The sequence below is a fragment of the Hesperophylax consimilis genome, chromosome 17 (assembly GCF_061612785.1).
Source record: "Hesperophylax consimilis isolate HC1 chromosome 17, BYU_Hcon_1.0, whole genome shotgun sequence".
Classification (NCBI taxonomy): Eukaryota; Metazoa; Arthropoda; class Insecta; order Trichoptera; family Limnephilidae; genus Hesperophylax; species Hesperophylax consimilis.
Window position 1 is genome coordinate 8931072 of NC_142852.1, and position 24158 is coordinate 8955229.

Here is a 24158-nt window from a genome sequence, read left to right on the forward strand (position 1 = left end):
TATAGATGCCAATATGCAACCTAAACAATGTGCAAACATATTTAACTCTTTTTTTGCTAATGTCGGAAAAAATCTTGCGAAAAATATCCAAAAATCTTTTATCCCGGAAAATCATAATAATGAAAACTTACAGGAACGTAATATACTCTCAACGTTTGAAACGACAACAGAATGTGAAATCATAAAAATAATAGATAATATGAAAGTAGGTTCGTCTCCCGGTTTTGATTCTATTACGGCACATATGTTAAAATCTATGAAACCTTATTTAATAAAACCAATCACTCATTTAATAAACCTAAGTTTAACAAAAGGAATATTTCCAACGAACTACAAAAATACAATAATCTCACCTATTTACAAATCTGGAGATCCACATCAAGTAACAAATTATCGACCAATCTGTTTAATTTCAAATATAGGAAAAATCTTTGAAAAAATAGTAAAAAAACAATTAGTCAATTTCCTAGATAATAATAAAATACTACACAAAAACCAGTTTGGATTTATAAAATCTCTCAGCACACAAGATGCTATTGCTAACGTAACTTCATACATTTACGAATCTTTAGATAAAAGTAAAAAATGTGCAGGTATATTTATTGATCTAAGGAAAGCCTTTGATAGCATATCGCATAAGATTCTACTAAAAAAAATGAATAATATAGGCATAAAAGACAATGCGATTAAATGGATTTCAAACTACCTAAAAAATCGACCACAAGTCGTAAAAATAAATAATGTCAATAGCGATAAAGAACATTCTGACTTTGGAATCCCGCAAGGTACAGTGCTTGGACCAATTCTTTTCATCATATATGTTAACGACATTTTCTTTCAACCACTACATGGCCAAATTACTTCGTATGCCGACGACACAGTTCTAATAATAAGTGAAAAAACTTGGGAAAACGTAATACTTAAAGCCACTGAAGACATAAATACTCTTAAGAATTTCTTCGACATTAATTTGCTATCACTAAATAGCGATAAAACATATGTAATTCCATTTGCAATACACACAAAAGACATCCCTAAAAATTTTAACATTATCATTCATGACAATTCCAAAACACATAATAAAAATTACTGTCTCCAAAACTGCACAATACTAAAAAACACAAACACAATCAAATATCTAGGAGTAATTATCGATAAAAATTTGAATTGGAAGGAACAAATATGTCAAATTGTAAAAAAAATCAGAAAACTGATATATGTATTTTTAAGAATCAGAAATTTTTTGTCTTTAAAAAACCTATATTTAATATATTATGCCTTGGTCCAATCAACGCTACAATATGGTATCATTAGTTGGGGATCCACATACAAAACTAACCTTACTCCAATAGAAGTGGTACAAAGGTTAATAATTAAAATAATATTACGAAAACCTTCCGATTACCCAACGGATCGATTATTCGAAGAATTTCAAGTGCCTTCATTTAAAGATCTTTATATTAAAAATGCACTAATTCAAATCATAAAAGAAAAAGACAAGTATCAATTTCTAACTGAAAACCGTACTAGACTTAAATATATTTTTCCATGCCCAAAATTAAACACTTCCTTTGCACAAAATTATTACACTTACCGGGCAAGAATTTTTTTCAATCGACTACCTGAAGAAATTAGAAACATTAATGATAACATCAAAATAATAAACACTGTAAAAAAATATTTTAAAGACAAACTCACAAAAAATAAAAATGTTTCCAATTGAATTAATCTTTAGAATAACTCACTTCATGAAAAATAACTCACTTCATTTAAATAAGTTTAAAATCATTTAATTTTTAAATTACTTACTTATTGCAATAAAACAATGTACACTCCTCTTCCAGCCACAAGCTAATGCTTCTATGGAAGAGGGGTCCTGAAATATTTTATCTTATATTGTAACAAACAAACAAAAATGTACTTATATAATAAATGTAATAAATATTCATATTCATATTCAGAAAAAAAAAAAAAAAAAAAAAAAAAAAAAAAAATGTTTTAAGTTGTAAAGAAGACTTTATAATAGTTTTATTTAATTTAAATCTCAAGGGTGGTTAGAAACTCGAAGTAAGTTGAAAAATTAATGAATTTATAAGTCACCAGTTTGATTAAACGTAACAAACAAGTAATCATTTAACTATGCTACATGATAAACCAAAAATTATAAGAAAGAAAACTAAAAAATAAATTTACTTCTTTACGAGTCGAAATACGTTGCGCGACATGATTCGCCCTGATAGCTTCGTGCCCGTAGCTTGCTTCATGCTGCTCAACTGTGTACATTATTATGAATATTATTTTATTGTAATTCCTAGATTCCTACCAAACCCTCATACCTTTTAGATTCCCAGATCTTCCCCTTCTTCATTTCCTTAAAAAAGACCTAGGGATATTATTTTCCTCATGGCATCCTGTGTGAGGTTATATTATTTTTTTGTTAATGTCCATCAAACCCTAATAATAAATAAAAAATGCATGTATCACATACTCATCACTTAATAATATAACTGGCCTTCAATAGATCAGTCAAATAAATAAATAACTTTTAAAATTCCTTTTTAGTAGTTAGTACAGCTGCTGTAATGGCGTTAAATAAATAAGTGTTTATTAGTAAGTAAATAGTAAAATGCGTTGAAACTGCGTATAAAAGCTGGTGCAAATTTATAGCGAGTATCAGAATCAATCATTCAAATCACAATGAAGTTCGCTAATATCCTTTTCGTCGCCTTTGTGCTTATGGCTTCATTCATGGTAAGATATCCTAATATATAATATTCTGTTTCTTCTTTGATTGCCATTGATGTATGATTGTTTATTTATTTTTCTTGTTCGTTTAATGGAGAGTTGGTGGGTGTTAAAGTTGTATGCTGAGGTTTTTGTGGCGCTCCCAGTATTTTGCCTCGGGGAGGCTGAGTTTAAAAAAGAAAATATGCCATGCATAACGTTATTGCAACGTATGAACAAGCCAATTTCTAAAAGTTACGCTTCAAGATTAGTGAAAAAAGTCCCAACTGCAATACTGCACATTGTTTGAATCATCTTTTTCTCTCTTCATCACTTTGCGCACGTTTTTCAGACACAATTTTATTTAGACTGGTAAAAAAAATTAACATAGAAAAAAAATATTTTATCCTCGACACGTGTAGTCCGTTTCAGAAAATTTTCCACCGTGGGGTACAGTCCACTGACTGGTGACATACAAAAGCGTAGACATAATTCTGTCATCCTGGAAAGACGCAATCCGTTTACACAATTGTCCCTTTAGTAAACGAGAGAATACCAATTTTCTTTAAACTGAGGCGTCCCTCAAGGTAGAGTTTTGGAGTCTCCACTATCCACGGTCCTATAAAAAAAATGAACAGCAGCGAACACAAACATTCCCAAGGTCTGGGATATACAATAAGTCCAACGAATCGTTTATCTTCCTTCGCTTCTTCTATTTTTTTTTTACCATTATTACCGTTTTTATTTGCCAAGAGTTTATCTAAGAACAAAAAACCTCTTCAAAAAAGCTATGGCGTCCCTTAAGGATCCCTCAATTGGACACAAAATAAGAAAAAATCGTTTTATCAGTGGAGGATTGAAACAACGATGCCGCAGACGGAACAAAACGCATTTGTCCACTCAGCTGCTAACTGGTATTTGTTTGTACGTTTTTCAGGCCACATCAGCTCGTCGCAACAACAACAACAACAACAACAACGACAACAACAACAACAACAACAACAACAACAACAAAAACAACAAAAGGGGTAATGATGTAAACAAGGGTTGGGTTAAAGGATACGGAAAATACTAAACTCTTGAAAACCGATAATAAAATGAACCTTAAAGAAGAATACAAATAAACTCTCACCACTGGAAATACTATTATTTAAAATTCCAACTTCAAAAAAGATGCAACAGAAGTTCATCTAGTCATAGAAATAGCTAATAAATAATGCTATATAGCAACTATGCGAAAAATGATTTCATTATTATTTTTAAGTCTAGTGGAAGTTGTATTTTCTCAAACGTGTTTGAATAGGTTTGTTATTTTTAAAAATTGTTGAAGCAATAAATAAAAAAAAATAAAAAATGTGTTTTTATGTTGTTGACGAATGACACGATTTCGGAATTTTTTTTTGCTTTACCTATAAGAATTATAAGAATTCGCTATACTATATATGTAGTATATTAAGTTAATAACTGTACTATATTTGTACTATATTATGGAATCTGCTGTACATAGATAGATTCTGTATAGATAGTGCAAAAAGTATGATATGAAATCGTCTAAAATTCTGGTTTCTGATATTTCTATTGTCTGTGATGTGAATTATTAGTAAATGGAATTATTCATATTTACCTAACTCAAATTTGCTTTGAATTAAAGTATTCAACGGCCCCGTGGACGGGGGTTAAAGATCTCGATTAGCAATCCGAAGGTCGCAGGTTAAAATCCCAGCGTGCGCAATTAGATTTTGTCTAATTAATTTGGATTATTTCACAATTCATTAATTAAATATGATATACCCGAGACACGTTCCAGAGTTCCAAGATACTTTCAATATCACCCTGGCTTAAAAGCACCATTCAAAATTGAAATAATGCTTGAAATGGCTTTGGCCGTGTTTGGTGACCGGATTTGAGTACCCAGATACTCAACCACCTTCCTCCTCCCCATCTCCTCCCCAACTTTCAGTCTCACAACATACCCCAATTGGGGATGCCATAGTCTCACTGGCTCCAGCCTGTTGGGAGCAGCAAAAACAATATCATTTTATTAAGTGGAACTGCTTATGACTGATACTATTTACTTAAACACATCTTCAGACGTTCTCTGATTGTTGAGTATCAGGAACCCCACTTTAAAACTAGTTAGTTTCAAAAAACCTTCCAGAAAACCATGGCGTTCCTCAAGGAAGAGATTTAAGACCTATACTCGGAAAATGAATAAATATGTTTTGTTTATTGTCAAAAAAATAAATAAATTGCATATAAAATCGTATTTTCATTGGGTTTTTATTTACTAAGAGATTTAAATACTACTTTTTCACAGAAGCCAATGCTTGAGAAAAGTAAAAGAAAAATAACCTTTTGATTTACCTTTACTACAGAAGGCTGGTAGAGAAAAAATACTTTGTTTTATGTCGCTAAAATTGTAAACAAAATTACTTGCTATTTTTTTTCTAATCCTTGTGAAGTCGGTCAATAAGTGGAATCAGTTATACCAATTAACATAAATTATTTGAAATGGCTATCATCCCATACAACGAAGGGCGATATTTCATTTTAAGTGATTAAAAATTTCCTAAATGCAGTCACTTTCTTTTTTTAATAATTAACGTAAATCAAAAGATAATATTTTTAAAAAAATCATGTTAAGCGCGGTCAGCGATCCTGAATATTTACCGGAAACAATAATTAATCAAACAGCTGACGTGTACCCGGCGTTAATCGGGGACTTATAAATGGTTTGGGCCAATGTTTTGTAGTCACTTCTAGAGTACCTGATAACTGGGTGCATTTCAAAGGTGGAAATAATATTATTGTATTTTAATAATTATTTGTTTCACATGATCTCTCGACCTCTTTAACCATTCACTTTCAAGTCAGATATTCGCCTTACACTACTTTCTTCGTTCATTTTACCTAAAATAATCATTTGATTCATTTCTTTCTCGGACACCACCAACTTTTTCCACCATTTTCTTCACGTAGTATCATGAAATTTACCTAATTAATGCTCAAAAATACATTATTTTGACAGCAATTGGACTCCGTATCTCGTTACAGTGCAAAGATAGTGAGTTAAGTCTTTCTCGTACGTCCCCAATATCTTCTACCGTTAAAACCACTATGTAAATACTCCCGGCACTTTTTATATTCTGTGGTAAAATATATGTGCTGCGAATATCCAATTACTGTATATTATTTATAATGAATTAATGGTAAATCGGGTCGAAACTTATAAAGCTAAATGATGTATTAGAGCGGAATGGTTACCCCTCAAACATACAAAGCAATCATAAGAGCCAAATCTTGCAAAGTCGCGGAACTAGTTACTGGACAACCAACACCTCTGTGATAGGTCACCCAAAGTGGTTGGCTTGCCCGGGTTCATCGAGTGAGGTGTATCCAGGATGACCCTGCCCACTCTACGTGGCGTGCCAAATTGGGAGAGACTGGTTTGGTTTTGGATAGCAGCCAATAAAAATGAGCGGTGAGTAAAATGAAAGCAATTTCGGTAGATCTTAATCAAAGTATGATACAGGTAAGAATGACAAAAGAGATAGGGTCTTATTAGCAGTTGGTAGAGCGGCGCCCCGGCAAGGCAAGGGTCCTGAGTTCGAGTCCTAGATGTGACCGTATATTTTTCTGTTTCAAATATTCGTATAGGATTTGCTGATATCGTCTTCAATAATTAAATAAATAATATTCATAATGCATGTATCAAATACTCAAAAATATAAAATATAACAGGCTTTCAATAAATCAGTCAAATAATTAGATAACTTTTTTATTTCTATTTTAGTAATTGGTACAGCTGCTATTATGTCGTTAAATAAATAACTGTTTACCGATAAGTAAATACAAAAATGCGTTTCATTACAGTTGAAACTGCGTATAAAAGCTGGTGCAAATTTATAGCGAGTATCAGAATCAATCATTCAAATCAAAATGAAGTTCGCTAGTATCCTTTTCGTCGCCTTTGTGATTATGGCTTCATTCATGGTAAGATCTCTTAATAAATATATTTTGTTTCTTCTTTGGTTCCTATTGGTGTATGATTGTTCACTTATTTTTCTTTTTTTTTTTTTTTTATATTTACTCCACACAGGAGGCCCAGAAGAAAATAATTTCCCTCGGGGCCTATGTCATCTTTGGGGATGCTGTGTGGAGGGTCTTTTTTTGGAGAGGAAGGAGTGAACATGGGTCTTGAAGAGTCCCATGTTGTAGGAGGGAGGAAACACAGAGGCCGGCAGTTCGTTCCACAGCCGAGCTGTTGAACTTAAGAACGAATCGTAGAAGCGACCCGTTCTCATGTGACAAGTGTCAACTGTGTACAAATGTTGGGCGCGCGTTTGGCGTGTATCCCGACTACGCACCGGTGCCGAAGGGATCAATGACGCTAGTTCCTCAGAGCATCTTCCATTGTAATACCGATAGAACAAGGACAGCATACCTACCTGACGCCTGTGCTCTAAAGATTGCAGTCCGTTTGTTAAGATTGGGGAATCTATCAAACGGACCGCCCGTTTCTGCACAGAGTCAAGGGTTTTTTTCAGGTATTTTGGGGCTCCAGACCAGAGATGGCTGCCAAATTCGACAGTAGGGCGCACTTGCGATTTGTACAGGGTGAGCAGTTGTGTACTATTAAAGTATCTGCGGGCCCTGTACAGTACGCCCAGCTTCTGAGAGGCCAACTTTACTCTGGCTTCGATGGAGCCCCCGTACCTGAGCTGGTCACTTATAGTTACACCAAGCATATCAATGGAAGGCCTGTTCGGAAGATTGCTTCCGTTGAAGGAGACTAGATTATCATTTGGATCCCTTTTAGACGTAATCAGACAGGATTGGGTCTTTGAAACATTAAATTCGACGAGATTATTTTTACCCCAGGAGGAAATACTCTCGAGATAACCGTCCATTCTCTGCTTCAAAGCCCTCCGAGCCGTTGGGGTTTGTGTGCCCTTTGGGGGCTTGTCAAACAAAAAACTATCATGAACTGTACTGTCATCCGCGTAACAATGAATCGGTGCACATGTCAAAAGGTCATTGATGTGCAACAAAAACAAAGTCGGAGACAGAACCGATCCCTGTGGGACGCCAGCATTTATGGAGTGCGAGGAAGAGGTGAAACCGTCAGCAACCGCCTGAATCGACCTATCCCTTAAAAAGTCAGCAATCCACGTACACAGGGATGCGGGAAGTCCGTAAGAATGCAATTTGTTGACAAGTCCTCGGTGCCAGACCCGGTCAAAGGCCTTGGATATGTCTAGTGCGACCGTTTGGGTCTCACCGTGACGTTCCAGGCACCGCCCCCAAACATGCGTCACATACGCGAGAAGATCACCGCACGAGCGGTTCCGCCGGAATCCGTATTGACGGTCGTTGATAATTTTGTTCTTCTCGAGGTATGTGAGCAGTTTGTCGTTGATCACACGTTCCATCACTTTGGACAGAACTGATGTGATCGCTATGGGGCGGTAGTTGGCCGGGTTGGAGCGGTCACCTTTCTTGGGAATAGGGTGAATTACCGCTTTTTTTTTTCTTGTTCGTATAGTGGAGAGTTGGTGGATGTCAAAGTTGTATGCTGAGGTTTTGTGTCGCTCCGAGGCTTTTGCCTCGGGGAGGCTGAATTTAAAAAAGGAAATATGCCATACATATCTATAAAATTTACACAAGACGTTATTGCAACGTTTGAACAAGCCTAATTCTAAAAGTTATGATAAATGATTAGTGACAAAAGTTCCAGCTGCCATACTGCACATTATGTTAATCATAATCACGGTTTTCAAACATAATTTGATTTAGACCGGTGACAAATATTAACATAGATCAAAAAAAAAATTCACAAAGTCCTCTGACCAGTGATACATATAAACGTAGACATTTTTCTTTGATCCTAGCAAGACTCAGTCCGTTTCTACAATTTTCTCTTCGGTAAACAAGAGAATACCCATTTTCTTTAAACTGTGGTGTCCCTCAAGGTACAGTTTTAGGGTCTCCACTATCCACGGTCCTATAAAAAACATGGACAGCAGCGAACACAAACACTCCCGAGGTCTTGAATACACAATAAGTAAAACGAATCGTTCAACTTCTTTCGATTCTTTATTTTTTTACCATTATTAACGTTTTTATTTGCCAAGAGTTTATCTAAGTGCGAGAAACCTCTTCCGAAAAGCTACGTCCCTAAAGATCCCTCAATTGGACACGAAATAAGAAAAATTCGTTTAATCAGGATTGAAACAACGATGCCACAGAGGGAACCAAACGCATTTGTCCACTCAGCTGCTAACTGGTATTTGTTTGTACGTTTTTCAGGCCACATCAGCTCGTCGCAACAACAACAACAACAACAACGACAACAACAACAACAACAACAACAACAAAAACAACAAAAGGGGTAATGATGTAAACAAGGGTTGGGTTAAAGGATACGGAAAATACTAAACTCTTGAAAACCTATAATAAAATGAACCTTAAAGAAGAACACAAATAAACTTTCCTGTCCAAAAAACTATTATTAAAAATTTCAACTGCATCAAATTTATTATAAAACACTCAACAGAAGTTCCTCTAGTCATCGAAACAGCTAATAAATAATGCTATCTAGTAACTCTGTGAAAAATGCTTTCATTATTGTATTAAAGTCTGGTGAAAGCTGTATTTTCTGAAACGTGTTATAGATAAGATTGTTTTTTCAAAATTTTCAATTGCAATAAATAAAATAAAATAAATGTGTTTTTTTGTTGTTGACCAATGAGACGATGTTGAAAGAAATTTTTGGTTTACCTGCTTTAATAGAAATCGCTATACTTTGTTTTGTAAATAGCTCTAATACAGATAGTTCAAAAAGTTTGATCTTTGCCGAATAATAATCAATTTGTCAAACATTCTTTATTTCTGTCGTCTGTGATGTGAATTATTCGTGAACTAAACTCAAATTTTGCTTTGAATTTAAATATTTGATGGCCCCTGTGATCCAAGGATAAGGCTCTCTAATAGCAATTCAAAGGTCGCAGGTTCAAATCCCGGCATGCGCAAGTAATTTTAATTTGATGAATTTGTATCATTTCACAATTCATTCAATAGTGTATACCTGAGACACGTTCCAAAGAGACGCGTTTCAAAATTGAAACGATGCTTGAAATGACCTGAGTAGCCAATTATTCCCCCACTTTCCTCTTACGTCTTCTCCCATTCCCCACAACCTTCAGTCTCACAACATAGCCCAATTGGAGATGCCATAGTCTCACTGGCTCCAGCTCTTTGGGAGCAGTTGGGACTCTTCTGCGGTAAACACACAAAAAAGATCATTTTGATAAGTAGAACTGCTTCTGACTGACACTATGTACGTAATCACACTTTCGGAAGTTCCCCGATTGTGGAGAATCAAGAACCCCACTTCAAATCCATGACCAAAAAAATCTTCCAGCAAACCATGGTGTCCCTCAAGGAAGAGATTTGAGACCTATACTCGGAAAATTAATAAATGTATATGTTTTTTTTTTTTAATATTATATAATACACTTCTACAATGATCTACGCTATTACTTACTATATATGGAGATAGTGTACAGTTCAATACTTACCTGGTAGGTCACTTGAGATTAACACTTAATTAAAATTAACAAATTGTTTACTAACGAAATTTAGAAACAGGTTTTAGGATAAAATTGGACTTTTTCTAAGGAATTGTATATTTAATTTAAGGGTATGACAGCTTAAAAATTCATTTTTTTAGTTTAGACCTGAATTCTGATGAACTTGTTATGGATCTTAGTTCCGGAGGGAGTTTATTCCAAGCCTTCGGCCCAGATACTCCGAAAGCGCGATCACCAAACTTAGTATTTGGCTTGCGCTTAGGTTCCATCAGTCTGCCTACAGCTGATGATGTTGCTGATCTGAGAGTTGACTGCCTCAGACCAGTGTTTTCTGGGACGCATAGTTCAGAGATGTAGGGTGAGGCCGTTTCACTGATGGATTTATACACCACAATTTGTACTGGATGCTTACAGGGCTCTTGAGCCAGCGAAGGTTACAAAAGTGTTCTGAAATGTGCGAATATTTTGAAACCCCGCTTATGAGCCATACTGCTGCATTAAACACTGATTGAAGTTTTTCAAATTGATATTTTGGAAGGCTGGCATAAATTCCGTTGCAGTAATCGAGACGTGAGACTACGTAACAGTTGATAAGTTGTTTGTTGCTTTTGTGGAAAGGTTTCTTTGGACAGACTTGAGTTGTCTTGGGTGAAAAAAGCCGGTGCTTCCAGTTCTATTTATTTGACTTCTCAACGAAAAGCCCGAGTCTAAATTGACACCGAGCAGTTTGACTGTTGTTTTTGCAATGATATCGCTGGAAACATAAAAAGGTGAATCTTATATGAAATTGGCTGCCCAGAGAAACTCAGTCTTAGATGGATTCAGCTTCAGCTTGTTTGAAGGTATTCAACGAGTTATTGCTTCTGGACATTCAGTTATACGAAATTTTGAGACGAAAAATAAACTTGCTGATCGTCAGCGTAGCAGTGAGACAAGAGACCAAATGACTCGATTATTTTGGCGACATCATTTGTAAAAAAGATGAAGAGAAGTAGACCCAAAACGAATCCCTGGGGTACCCCTGAATAAAGTGTTGCGAAGTTAGACAATTTATTTCCAACCCTCACGGCTTGTAAGCGATTGAATAGAAAGGATACATTAAATTTTTTGATATCGTAATTCAAACCAAATATTTCTTCTAATCCCCTGATAAGGAATTCGTAATCAATCGTGTCAAATGCTGCACTCATGTCTAGGAGTGAGATAAGTGATAACTTACCTGACTCTACGGCAAGAGTTATGTCTGATAGCTTATGAAGTAGTCCGGTTTTGGTTGAGTGGAACTCTCTGTACGCAGTAATGTGACCATGTAGTTTGTGCAGCTACACAGGTGTAACATCTAACTTGAGTGTTTCAGGAAAGTCACCCGTATTGAGTGATTTACTAAAAACGATTTATTAAAAACACAGTTCACATTGAACACCTGTATCTGCATAACTCAAAATAATGCAAACAATGACGTAACAATACATTTAAACTCATCATTGTCTCACTAATTCAATATACATTGTGGCAAGTTAGAAACATTCTTATGTTTCCAGTAAATTCTTAATTCAAACTTTGATCATGTATAACAAAGAAAGACTGTATGAACGAAATAAACGGTAGTGGGTGGCGTTTTCGTATTTGCCTCGAATACTAGATTCTATCACATCACACGTGTGGCTGAGATTACAATTGCTCACTCGCTTACACTAAAAGACGAACACGGAATAAGGACCCTGTTCTTTTTGGTGATCTTTTTCGTACTTACGTTTTAATAAAATAATTTGGGTGCATTTACAAATGAAATCTTTTTTCTTGGTTTTACCAGTAATTTAATTTAAGGTTTGCCAAGAAATGGAAACATTTTCTTTCATTTCTCTTTTAATTTAGTACTGTCATAGTATTGTTCAGCAATCGTCCGTGCTCGACCTCCTGCTACTAAAACGACGAAATCGAAAGCTATACAATTGTTTTTTTTTTTTTTTTTTTATAAATTTAATTTAGTTTAAATTTGATAATATTATTATTAAGTTCTGCAAGTGTTTTAGTTTTTTATTATTGTGACAGCTGTTTCGGCTTACAAGGCCATTTTAAAACTGTCAGACTGTCAAACTTTCAAACTGTCAAACTTTCAAACTGTTCAAACTACAGTTTGAAAATGGCCTTGTAAGCCGAAACAGCTGTCACAATAATAAAAAACTAAAACACTTGCAGAACTTAATAATAATATTATCAAATTTAATCTAAATTAAATTTATAAAAAAAATTAAATGGAGTTCTACGAATTAAACACAAAAACAATAAATAAAAAAAAAAACTATACAATTGTATTGATTTTCAAAAACATTTACAAAATGTAACATATGTTCCAAATATAACATATACAAAATGTTACATACACAAAATGTAACATATTTTCCAAATGTTACAAATTCAAAATGTAATATACGATCCAAATTTAATATACGATCCAAATTTAACATTTGTTCCAAATTTAACATATACAAAATGTAAAATATGTTCCAAGTATAGTTTTCTATTCTCTGGTAAAATAAATGTACTGCGAATATACACAAACTGTATATTATTTGTAATGAATTAATTGTAAATTGGGTCGTAACTTATAAAGCTAACCGATGTATTGGAGCGGAACGGTTACCAGGCAAAAATACCAAGCAGTCGGGGAACTATTTATTGGATAACCAACACCTCTCGCTGCCTTAGTTCTTGTATGTTCAATAAACCATTTTGCAAATTTTACAGGAGACATTTTTTTTGTTTTTACTGGCATTTTCTAAATAATTCTCGGCTTTGGTCATTTCATTTTATACATATGTATTACAGGAAATGTTGAAACGTCTAATTTCGAAGTTTGAAGCTATAATATGCCCATATTATGACTTTAAAGGTGGATATTGAACATTGGTTGAAAATAATGTTTAATTCTTTTGGATATTGAACACATTGTTAGAATATTGAACAATTCGGCGTGCAAAACTTTGAGATATTTTATGTTCAATAAGCCAAATAGTGGTAAATTGTACGTACAGGGTGATTTTCAGATTTCAAACAATATAATTTTATCTTGTAAGTAGTAGTTGTCCTAAATTATTACTTTGAAATATGTACACAAACAGCGTTCTTCAGGTAATTGTCAACAAAGGCGACACTTTTTAAATCATTCAAATATTATGATTAAGGTTATATAAGTTTGAAAGCGTAACTATGTACAAAGATACGTCTTAATGATGTTTCGTATGAGTAAGCTGTGCATTATTAAACATACTAATTTCGGTTGTCGGTGCATGCGTGATGTGAAATATTCATATGTGTAACAACATAGGTAAAATTATTCAATTTTTTGTATTTCTTGGGCATTAACTATGTAACAATTTCTAGACATTTTGTTTTGAAGAGTTTTATTTTAAATGTACATTTACATTTAAAATAAAACTCTTCAAAACAAAAAATTATTCAAGTTCAAATTTAATTTTAAAATTGGAACTGATAAGTATTAAATCATATCAGACAAACGAAAATGTGGGTACCAAAATTATTTTATAAATTATATACATACATATATTTGGAGGGCTTTCGCTTTGTTTTTTTTTTTAATTATGTTTGTTATTTTTCAAGCTTACTTATTTTCGAATAGTATTTTTTTTTCCTTTTACATTTCCATTATATTATAACGTGAAGACATTTTTATTTTTTTATAAATAATAAATAACCCGTGGATTATAATACGACAAACAAGTTTATGGAAAGGCGGAACAGACACTGAAATAAAAAAAAAAATAAAAAAAAATGTGCCGAAGTTATAAGCTACAAAAATTACTAGTTTCGGTGGAGGGGCCTGAGGTCGTCAGTCGTTTGAAACATTTCACGGAAAACACATAACTTAACATTGTTTGTTCAACACAATTTATTTATTGACCACATCATTTTTTTTGAAAGGATGTGATCGCCCATACAGTGTGGGCAAATTGGAGGGCTGGTTCGGTGTAGGCATCTTTTAGCCGTATGCATGAACATACAGCAATGAAAACATTGAGTTAATGGATCGCAATCTTCAATTTTTACTCGTTGAAACTGTATATTTAGTTTACCGAGTGCAAGGAGACTTTTTCGCATTTTGCCACTGGTTTCCATGATGTAGCTAGTGAATTGGCGCTGCTTTTCGTTTATGTTTGTGTTTTTTATCTCCGTTATAAGTGTGATTTTGTTGTCTTCACTTTCCTTGTAAACATTTTCAATTCCTTCGTTCTGGGTAATTATTCCGCAAACTATTTCGTCTTCAGTAAGATTGGATTTTAATCCTTTTATTATTATTTTTGGTCTTTTCTTTTGAATTTCATTTACCACCAAATCGGTATTCAGTTTTTTTATTTCGGCGGTTAAGGTATTTGCATATTCCTTTTTTGGGCATGATATTATTATTTTTTCTTCTTTTGTTTTTCTCAAACCATTTATTCCTATCTTTATGTTACTTAAATTTATTTCTTTTTTTATTATCTTTTCAATTTCTTCTGCTTTAGCATTATTTTTGGTCGACGAAATGATGATTGAGAATCTCTCTTCTTCTCGAGGAGTGACTTTGGTTGTTGATAATACCTGTGCATAGGATGGTGTTGTTGCGCTTTTCATTATTTTTTCAAAGTTTCCCACCAGTTGGTCGTTTTTTTCGATAAGTTTGTCTTGTAGTTGAATTATTTGTTGTTGCATTTTTAATATTTCAGATTTCACTTCATTGTCAAGATCAATGATAATTTTTTCGATATTAGTTTTGGTTTTCGAGTCTTTAACGGTTTGTATTTTTTGAACTTCATTTTTTAGCGTACTTAACAACTCTTCTACCGTCATGAAAGTGTTACGTTGCGGCGTAACGAGAGCGCGAAGACAGTACCGTGGGACGGGCTGCCGTTACGAGCGCAAGGTTATAAACTGACACATATTTAACATAATACGTTTTTAATGATTAAGTCCACAAATCGGTTAATTTTATCTTTAGAATATTTAAAACGTATTAAAATAAACAAATTACGAATAAAAATAACTAATTTATTATGACTTGTTTTACGTAAAGAACGAAAGGTGTAATAAATAGTTTAATTAATAAATAATAAATGGAGCATCCTGTGTATATGCCTAGCAAGTTCAAAAAGTACATGTAAAATATATTGGAAATGCGTATAAATAACATAATTTTAAGACTTACCTCTCTATTTGAGCCACTGGTCTAAGGTTTGTTGATTCTGTAGTCGGTGAAGTCATTTTTCACTTCAATAACAGCAGTTTATTCACAATTAAACGTATTTTTAATAGAACAATGCGAAGCTCTGATGGCAGTTCGAAAACAATAAAAAACCAAGATGGCCGCTAACAATCCTAAAGCCGTAACAAGCCGACTCCTGATTGGTTGAAAGTGAATATTGAACATGCAAGAACTCAAATTGCGGCACGACTAGGCAGAACGTTGAACAAATATGTATGAACTTTTTTAAAACTATTCTATGCATAACTTTGAGTGTTTGAACGTTCAATATACAGAATATTGAACATACAAGAACTAACAAATTGTTCCGTGAGTGGATATTGGCACTCGAGAAATGCTGAAAATAGCAGTTAAAAACCGAAAAATTTGGTTTTTTTTAGCTACATTAATGCGTAATAGGCTAATGAACACAATGGCATTCATAACTCAGTTTTGCTAAAAAGGCTTATTGAACATACAAGAACTAGGACAGCGCTCTGTGATAGGTTCTCAGGATGTGCTTTCCCAAAGGCTACGTTGCGTGTCAGATTGGGAGAGGCTGGTTAAGAGAGACCCTTTGACCTCTTCAACTGGTCACTTGATCCATTGCCTTCACATCTACACACTGATTCCTAGATTCCTACCCAACCCTCGTACCTTTTAGCTTCCCAGATGAAAGATAGCAGCCAATAAAAATGAGCGGTGAGTAAAATGAAGGCAATTTTGGTAGTCCTTAATCAAAGCTTATACATATACACTTAAATATGACAAAGGATATAGTGTACAATTAGCTCAGTTGGTAGAGCGGCGCCCCGGCAAGGCAAGGGTCCAGGGTTCGAGTTCTAAATGTGACCGTATATTTTTCTGTTTCAAATATCCGTTTAGGAATTGCTGATATTGTCTTCAAAAATTAAATAAATAATATTCATAATGTATGTATTAAATACTCATTTATAATATAACAGGCCTCCAATAAATCAGTCAAATAATTAAATAACTTTTTTTGTTTCTATTTTAGTAATTGGTACAGCTGCTGTTATGGCGTTAAATAAATAAGTGTTTACCAGTAAGTAAATAAGAAAATGCGTTTTATTACAATTGAAACTGCGTATAAAAGCTGGTGCAAATTTATAGCGAGTATCAGAATCAATCATTCAAATCACAATGAAGTTCGCTAATATCCTTTTCGTCGCCTTTGTGCTTATGGCTTCATTCATGGTAAGTTATCATTTTATGTTTTTTCTGTTTCTTCTTTGGTTCCCATTGGTGTATGATTGTTTCATTATTTTCTTGTTCGTTAAATGAAGAGTTGCTGGATGTCAAAGTTGTATGCTGAGGTTTTTGTGGCGCTCCTAGAATTTTGCCCCGGGGAGGCTGAGTTTAAAAAAAAGACTATGCTAAATGTTACTCTCAATCACTTTGCGGACGTTTTTCAGACATAATTTGATTAAGACTGGTAAAAAACCTTAACATAGAAAAAAAAAACTATCTTCGCAAAGTGTAGTCCGTTTCAGAAAATTTTCTACCTTGGGGTACAGTCCACTGACTGGTGATACACATAAGCGTAGACATATTTCTTTTCGTTTAGAAATCACTAATATTGTCTTCAATATTTAAATATTACAATTTGAGGTTTTACTCAATACAGTTATTCCGAAAAATAAATATTTCTTTGATTTTGGCAAGACGCAGTCCGTTTCCACAACTTTGCTTTTGGTAAACAAGAGAATACCCATTTTCTTTAAACTGTGGCGTCCCTCGAGGTATATTTTTGGGGTCTCCACTATCCATGGTAATATGATCCATAAACATTTCCGATGTCTAGGATACATAATTATACTAACTAATCGTTCATCTTCCTTCGCTTCTTCTATTTTTTTATCACTACAATGTATTATCGTTTTTATTTTTGCCATTGAGTTTATCTAGGTACAAGAACCCTCTTTTAAAGCGCTATGGCGTCCCTCAATTGAACACGAAATGAAATTGGATTGAAATAACGAAACACCTGCTAACTGATAAAAAAATGACTAACTTTGTTTGTACGTTTTTCAGGCCACATCAGCTCGTCGCAACAACTACAATGACAAAAATGACAACAACAATAACAACAACAACAACAACAACAACAACAAAAACAACAAAAGGGGTAATGATGTAAACAAGGGTTGGGTTAAAGGATACGGAAAATACTAAACTCTTCAAAACCAACAATGAAATGAACTTTAAAGAAGAACATCACCAATAATACCATTTTTCAAAATTCCAAAAAAGCTTTCAGTATTATTTGAAAGTCTGGTGGAAGCTGTATTTTCTCAAACGTGTTTGGATATGATTGATATTTTCAAAATTTTCGATGCAATAAATAAAAAAAATTAAAAAAAGCGTGTTTTTTTGATGACGAATGAGAGGATTTTGAAAGAAATTTTTGATTTACCTTCTTTAGAAATCGCAAAACTATATAATGTGTTACTATATTTCGTAAATCGCTTCGTTCAAAAAATTATTATCTTCGCCGAATAACAACCAAATCGTCAAACATTCTGATTTCTATTGTCTGTGATTTAAATTATTTGTGAGTGAAGTTGTTCATATTTACTGAACTCAAATTTGCTTTGAATTTAAGTATTTGACAACCCCCGTGATCGAAGGGTAAGGCTCTCGACTAGCAATCCGAAGGTCGAATCTATTAATAAACATAAATTTTAGCTAAAACATTTCTTGTTCAAATATAAAAACAAAACTCTTTTACAACACAACTACACCACCAGAACAATAACCAACGGTCACTACAAAGTACCTTCACTACATACAACGTCAGCTCAAAGACAATTTTTCTTCCTAGCTCCTAAAATCCATAACCTTATCCCTGAAAACCTAAAAACCGTGAGTCAACCCCATTCCTTTAAAAAACAAATTACGAAATGGATCCTTACACACGGAATACATTACAACTACAATACCCATTCATTCTACACTCTATTAATTTAATCACCTTTCAGACAAAACATAATAAATCCTTATTCCCTAACTTAGCGGTATAGTATGTACAAAAATAATTGGTGTGCTCTATTTACTAATAATTTCTCAAATTATTAGTAAATAGATCTTATAATATTCTCATAATTCTCTAACTTCTCCATTCTCTTCTTCCAACCCAAACTAGCTTTACATAATTTTTCTTTTTCATATTATAGTAATTTATTTATTTATTTATTTAATATCAACGGTATAAATATACCATAAACAATGATAACATGTCACAGTTAAAATCGTAGAAATATTTTAAAAAAAGAATTACAAATATATGTGGCATTTGAATGTGAAATGACATTAGAGAGTAAGTAAACAAGAGATACAAGTACATAAGCTTCTATAGTGCAAATAAGGTAGAATTAGATTTAATTAATATTGATTGAAAAGATTTGATAGCATAGCCCTCTAGTACCTACCTTGCGTGCAGTTAAATAGATCTGCCACATCTGCGTATCTATTACTAACTTCATGCAACCTAGGTACAAGCGAGTGTTTGGAATACTCAGTCCTGATATTGTTGCATTTAAACAAAATTTTAGAACGAGTAGCTCTCGTGGGTATATGAAATTCAATGAGGTTAATTAAATCAGGACTGTCTATACTACCATTTACAATTTTGAACATAAATATTAAGTCGGATATAATTCTTCGATCTGAGAGTTTTAATAAATTTAGATTTTTCATCAAGTAATTATAATTTATATTTTCAATGGGAATACCGAGTTTAAAATTAATGTGTCTTAGGAATTTATGTTGAATTTTTTCGATTGAATCTGAATGTAATTTGTAGTGGGGGGACCAGATCGAGGAGTTATATTCGACTTGACTACGAACCAGGGATTTATACAAAAATTTTAATGTTGAAATATTCTTGAAACCTTTGGAATTTCGAAGAATGAAGCCTAGCATTTTCATTCCTTTATTATTAATATTATTTATATGCGATATAAAGTTTAATTTAGAGTCGAAAGTTATCCCCAGGTCATTAATTTCTTCAACAGAGGTAAGGATTGAGTTATTGAGTTTATATGAATGAATAATTGGTTGATTTATTCTGTAAAATTTAATTGAATAACATTTATTTATGTTCAGATGAAGTTTGTTAAGAGAACACCAATTAATTAACCTGTTCAAATTATTTTGTAGACAGATACAATCTTCAGCGCTTTTGATTATTTTAAATATTTTTAAATCATCTGCGAAAAGTAACGTATTGATATCTTCATCTAATATATTTACAATATCATTTATGAACAGTAAAAATAATATTGGGCCTAAATGAGACCCCTGTGGTACACCACTGGTAGCTATAAATTGATTGGAAATGAACAAATTGATTTTTACAAGTAAAACTCTATTAGTTAGATAGCTAGCAAACCATTCTAAAAGTTTTCCGTCAATACCGAGCTTACGTAGTTTGATCAGGAGAATTTTATGGCATACTTTGTCAAAGGCCTTGATAAAGTCCGTATATATGGAATCGACTTGAGTTCTGTTAGCTAATGCGTTTGATATATAGTTTTCATATAACGAGTGATTTGTCAGAGTTGATCTACCTGACAAAAATCCGTGTTGATTCGGAACAATGAGATGGTTAATACATGGTGAAATTTTATCAAGTAATAGTTTTTCAAAAAGTTTAGGAATTACAGATAGCTTACATATTGGTCTATAGTTAGTAACATCACTTTTATTACCCTTTTTAAATATAGGAGTTAGATAACAACGTTTCCAAATATCAGGGAAGCACTCTGTGTCAAGGGATTGATTAAACAATAGAAAAATCGGCTCAGCCAGTGAAGTAATGCAATTTATCAGGATATTGGGATGTACATTATCAGGTCCAGCCTTTTTGTTTTTGTCTAAGGATTTGATTTTACTTATAACGTCGTTTATGTTGATGTGTATGGCAGGGATATGTATGCTCTCGTTAAGCGACGAAGGTGGTATATAATTGACTGGGATATCTTCGTCATAGACGCTTTTAAAATAATCAGCAAAATAGTTTTTACATTCATGTCAGTACTACTCTTTTCTTTGAAGTGCATTGAAAGGGGTAAACCTTGTTTGTTTTTTCTAAGAGAGTTAACGTGAGTGAAAAAGTTTTGTATATTAGAAGGTATAGAGTTTTCGATTCCATTTATATAATTGAAATATGAATTTCTTGATAGTTTTTTACATTGAGTTCTATAGTTGTGAAATATCTTGTAGTCGATAAGAGAGTTCGATTCTTTAAAGTTTTTGTGTGCAATTTTTTTACAGATAACTAGGTTAATTAGCTCGCCACTGAACCATTTTGGAAACTTCGCTTCCTTGAAGTGTGAAAGTGGTACAAAGCTTTCAATGGCCTTATTAATAATTTTGTAAAATAATTCAATATTATAGTTAATAGTATTATTATGGTGAAGAAATGACCAGTCTTCATTTGCAAGATATTGATTCATGTTAGAATAGTCAGCTTTGGAGAAATTATAAGTTAGGTTAGGAAGAACAGTTGTGTCATCTGGTGAGTTATTAGTAGTGATGGTTATGCTTAGGGCGGGGTGGTGGCAGTCTAGGGGGAGAAGCTCGTCAACTGATTTAGCAATATGGACTGAGGTATCACTGCAGAATACTAAATCCAGCAGCCGATTATTGGTATTGTAGACTTGATTGACTTGATGTAGAGAGAGTAAGTTCGTCATATCTATTATTTCGCGGGCATTTTCTGGTAGGCTTAAGTTGTTATAAGAGTCCTTATTCATCCAATCAATGCAAGGGGTATTATAGTCACCAAATAAAATTGTTCTGGCATCAGGGTATTTATTTTTAAAGGTTTCGAGGTCATCTATGTGGTTTCTGTAGACTGTGATATTGGATCCAGGAGGAATGTAGACACATCCCAGTAGAATTTTGCCTGATTTAGTTTTTAGTAAAACGAATACCTGTTCCACGTCCAGATGTTTACAAATTAATCGAGTGGATGGCAGTAATTTTGTAACGGATATAAGAACTCCTCCTCCTCTGGTTTTAGTACTAGTGGCTGGATTTCTGTCAAGGTGGTAGGTGTTGTAAGATGAAAATCCAAGTTCCTCGGTGTGAATATCAGGATCAAGCCAAGTTTCGGTAAGAAGAAAAACTTCAATGTGTTGGAGTAGTGGAAGAGTAGTTTGTAGCTCTATGAGTTTGGTACGGCAGCCTCGGATATTTTGGCCGTATCCGATGATGTGTTTGAGTTTTTTGAAGTTGACCTTATTATTGTGGGCTTGTTATTCATATATTTTATTGTTAACCCAACTTCTCCTCCCTTTATCCGAGTTTCCAATTCTTGGCGGAGGTCCGAAGAGAATTTTCGTTGGTTCGGTGTTTGGTCGGAAAAGATTTTAACAGTGGAGTTGGTCAGATAAAAGTTCTTTCTCCTGAGGATATTTATTGCTTCAGTGGAGTTCTTTAGAATAACCTTAACGGGCCTAATGTTCAAACTGTAAAATTCACCCGCCATAACACATGGTCATCCCTAGCATGGAGGGTTAAATATCACAAAAACCATATGTACTCTCTAAGTCTTGTATTAATAAAATAAAATAAATAAAATTTGATGAATTATACCTGAAACACGTTTCAGAGTGGAAGATTCCCTCAGTATCGCCCTGGTTTTAAACCATCATTCAAAATTGATGGCATTCAGTCTTCCATAAACACAAAAGTGTAAATAAGTTTTATTAAGTCCACATCAAACACCTGTGGCTGCATAATTCGTAACATTGCGCTGCAAACAATGACTTATCAATATATCTAGACTCGCCATTGTCTCACAAATTCAAGAAAAAATGTGGCAAGCAAGAGTTAATCTTATTATTATTATTAATTCAACTTTTGAACATAATATTACTTATTTATTTATTTAATTTCGGGAAATCAACAGTTTACATTTAATCAGTTTGTACATAAGTATTATATAGTAAAATAAAACCAATTATGGATTTCCTCCTTGTGACTTTGAATGAGACAGCATAATATGGAATAAGTTATTTAAATTTGTGAGAAAGGAATATGAATTAAAAAATTTATACAAAACAAAAGATTATATAAAACGAAAAATTTACAAAACAATACATTTATAGCCATGGAGAGAGGTTGTAGATATAAATCAAATCATAATAGATATATAAACAATAGAAACATAAACACTATTCACAAAACATCAGCGAAATATTCTTTTATGGACCTCTTGTATTTGGTAAGTTCGCAACTGAAAATATCAACCTTAGATAATACGCTATTATAATTATTGCATAGTCTGTTCAGGCAATAATTCTACTTAGAGTTCGTTTTGTTTTGACAACCCTGAACAGGATACAAGAGCGTGTTGAACGCGCAGGTATATTAAATGGAATCCTGTTTAGCAACTCTGGGCATTGAATATTATTGTTAACAACTGTATACAGGAATAGTGCATCCTTTTTATGCCTCCGTACACTCGGTGAATCAATTTCAAAGTACAATTTAGGGGTTTTATATGGCTTCTGTTTTCTTACTATACTACTCTTCCATTAAAAGCATTTGCTTGTGGATGGAAGAGGAGTGTACATTTGCAAAAAAATGTGTTATTTGGTGAAATAATTAATATATTTATAATTAAAGATTTATGTTACATTAAGGTCATGGTTACAAAGTAATAAAATTATTACGAAATTAAAATCCATACTCAGAAGAAAAAAATATTAGGGAAGTTAAATAGAGTATTGTAGATTAATTTGTGAGATTTTCAATTGAAACTGGGGGAAGCAGTTTTTTGTTAATGATTTCCCTAAAATATTTTAGAGGACATATTTTTTTTTTATCATTAATGCTTCTGATTTCTTCTGGTAATTTATTAAAGAAATGTTTTCCTTGGTGGGTATAATAGTGCTGGGCAAAAGAAGTGTGTAGTTTAGGGAATGGAAATATATATTTATGTTTGGTTCGATTTTCAGTTATGAATGAGTATTAATCTTATTCTTTTAAAATTTTAATAAATGAATTTTCCATAAATAAGTTTATAAATGTAGGAACTTTGAATTCTTTGAATACGCGTTCAGTGGGGAAGTCTGGAGGTTTTTTAGTATCATTTTTGTTATGAATTTTTGAAAAATTTCGATCGGAGTCAGGCTAGTTTTGTAAGCTGCTCCCCAACTGATAATGGCATATTATAAAACAGACTGTACTAATGCATATATTATATTTAGTAAAGATTTTTCATTTATAAGAAATTTGTGATCCGTAAGATAATATAAATTAATTTCCTAATTTTCTTTATTCTATGGCACATGTAATCTTTCCATTTTAGGTTTTTATCAATGATTATTCCTAGATATGTGCATGTTTGTCGACAGTGATTATCGTCGTTTTGTGTGAGAGAATGATCATGTAGGATTGTTTGAAGATTTGGAGGTATATTGTTGGTATTTATTTCAAAGGGGATGCTGTATGTTTTTTCACAATATAACGACAGAAGGTTAACGTCAAATCATATTTTTAGATTATTTATATCTTCTGTAGCTTTAAAATTAATTGTTCCCGTGTTTTTTTAACTATAAAGACTGTAT

At 33.2% G+C, this 24158-nt stretch overlaps 2 long non-coding RNA genes across 4 annotated transcripts in view; both read left to right on the forward strand.

Moving 5' to 3' along the window:
* LOC149415928 (uncharacterized) overlaps positions 1–9449 on the forward strand; it is a 37181-nt gene extending 27732 nt beyond the window's left edge. Inside the window, exons 1-2 of one of the 3 annotated variants that reach the window (XR_016303497.1) lie at positions 2631–2751; positions 3662–4109. This is a non-coding gene — a long non-coding RNA (uncharacterized LOC149415928). Of the gene's footprint in view, positions 1–2630; positions 2752–3661; positions 4110–9033 lie in introns of those variants that run through there. The other 2 variants (XR_016303499.1, XR_016303498.1) reach the window with 2 other exon arrangements.
* Positions 9450–16627: 7178 nt separating this feature from the next.
* LOC149415931 (uncharacterized) lies at positions 16628–17939 on the forward strand. Its single transcript, XR_016303607.1, has 2 exons — positions 16628–16773; positions 17611–17939. It is a non-coding gene; the product is annotated as an uncharacterized LOC149415931 (long non-coding RNA).
* Positions 17940–24158: the final 6219 nt, after the last annotated feature.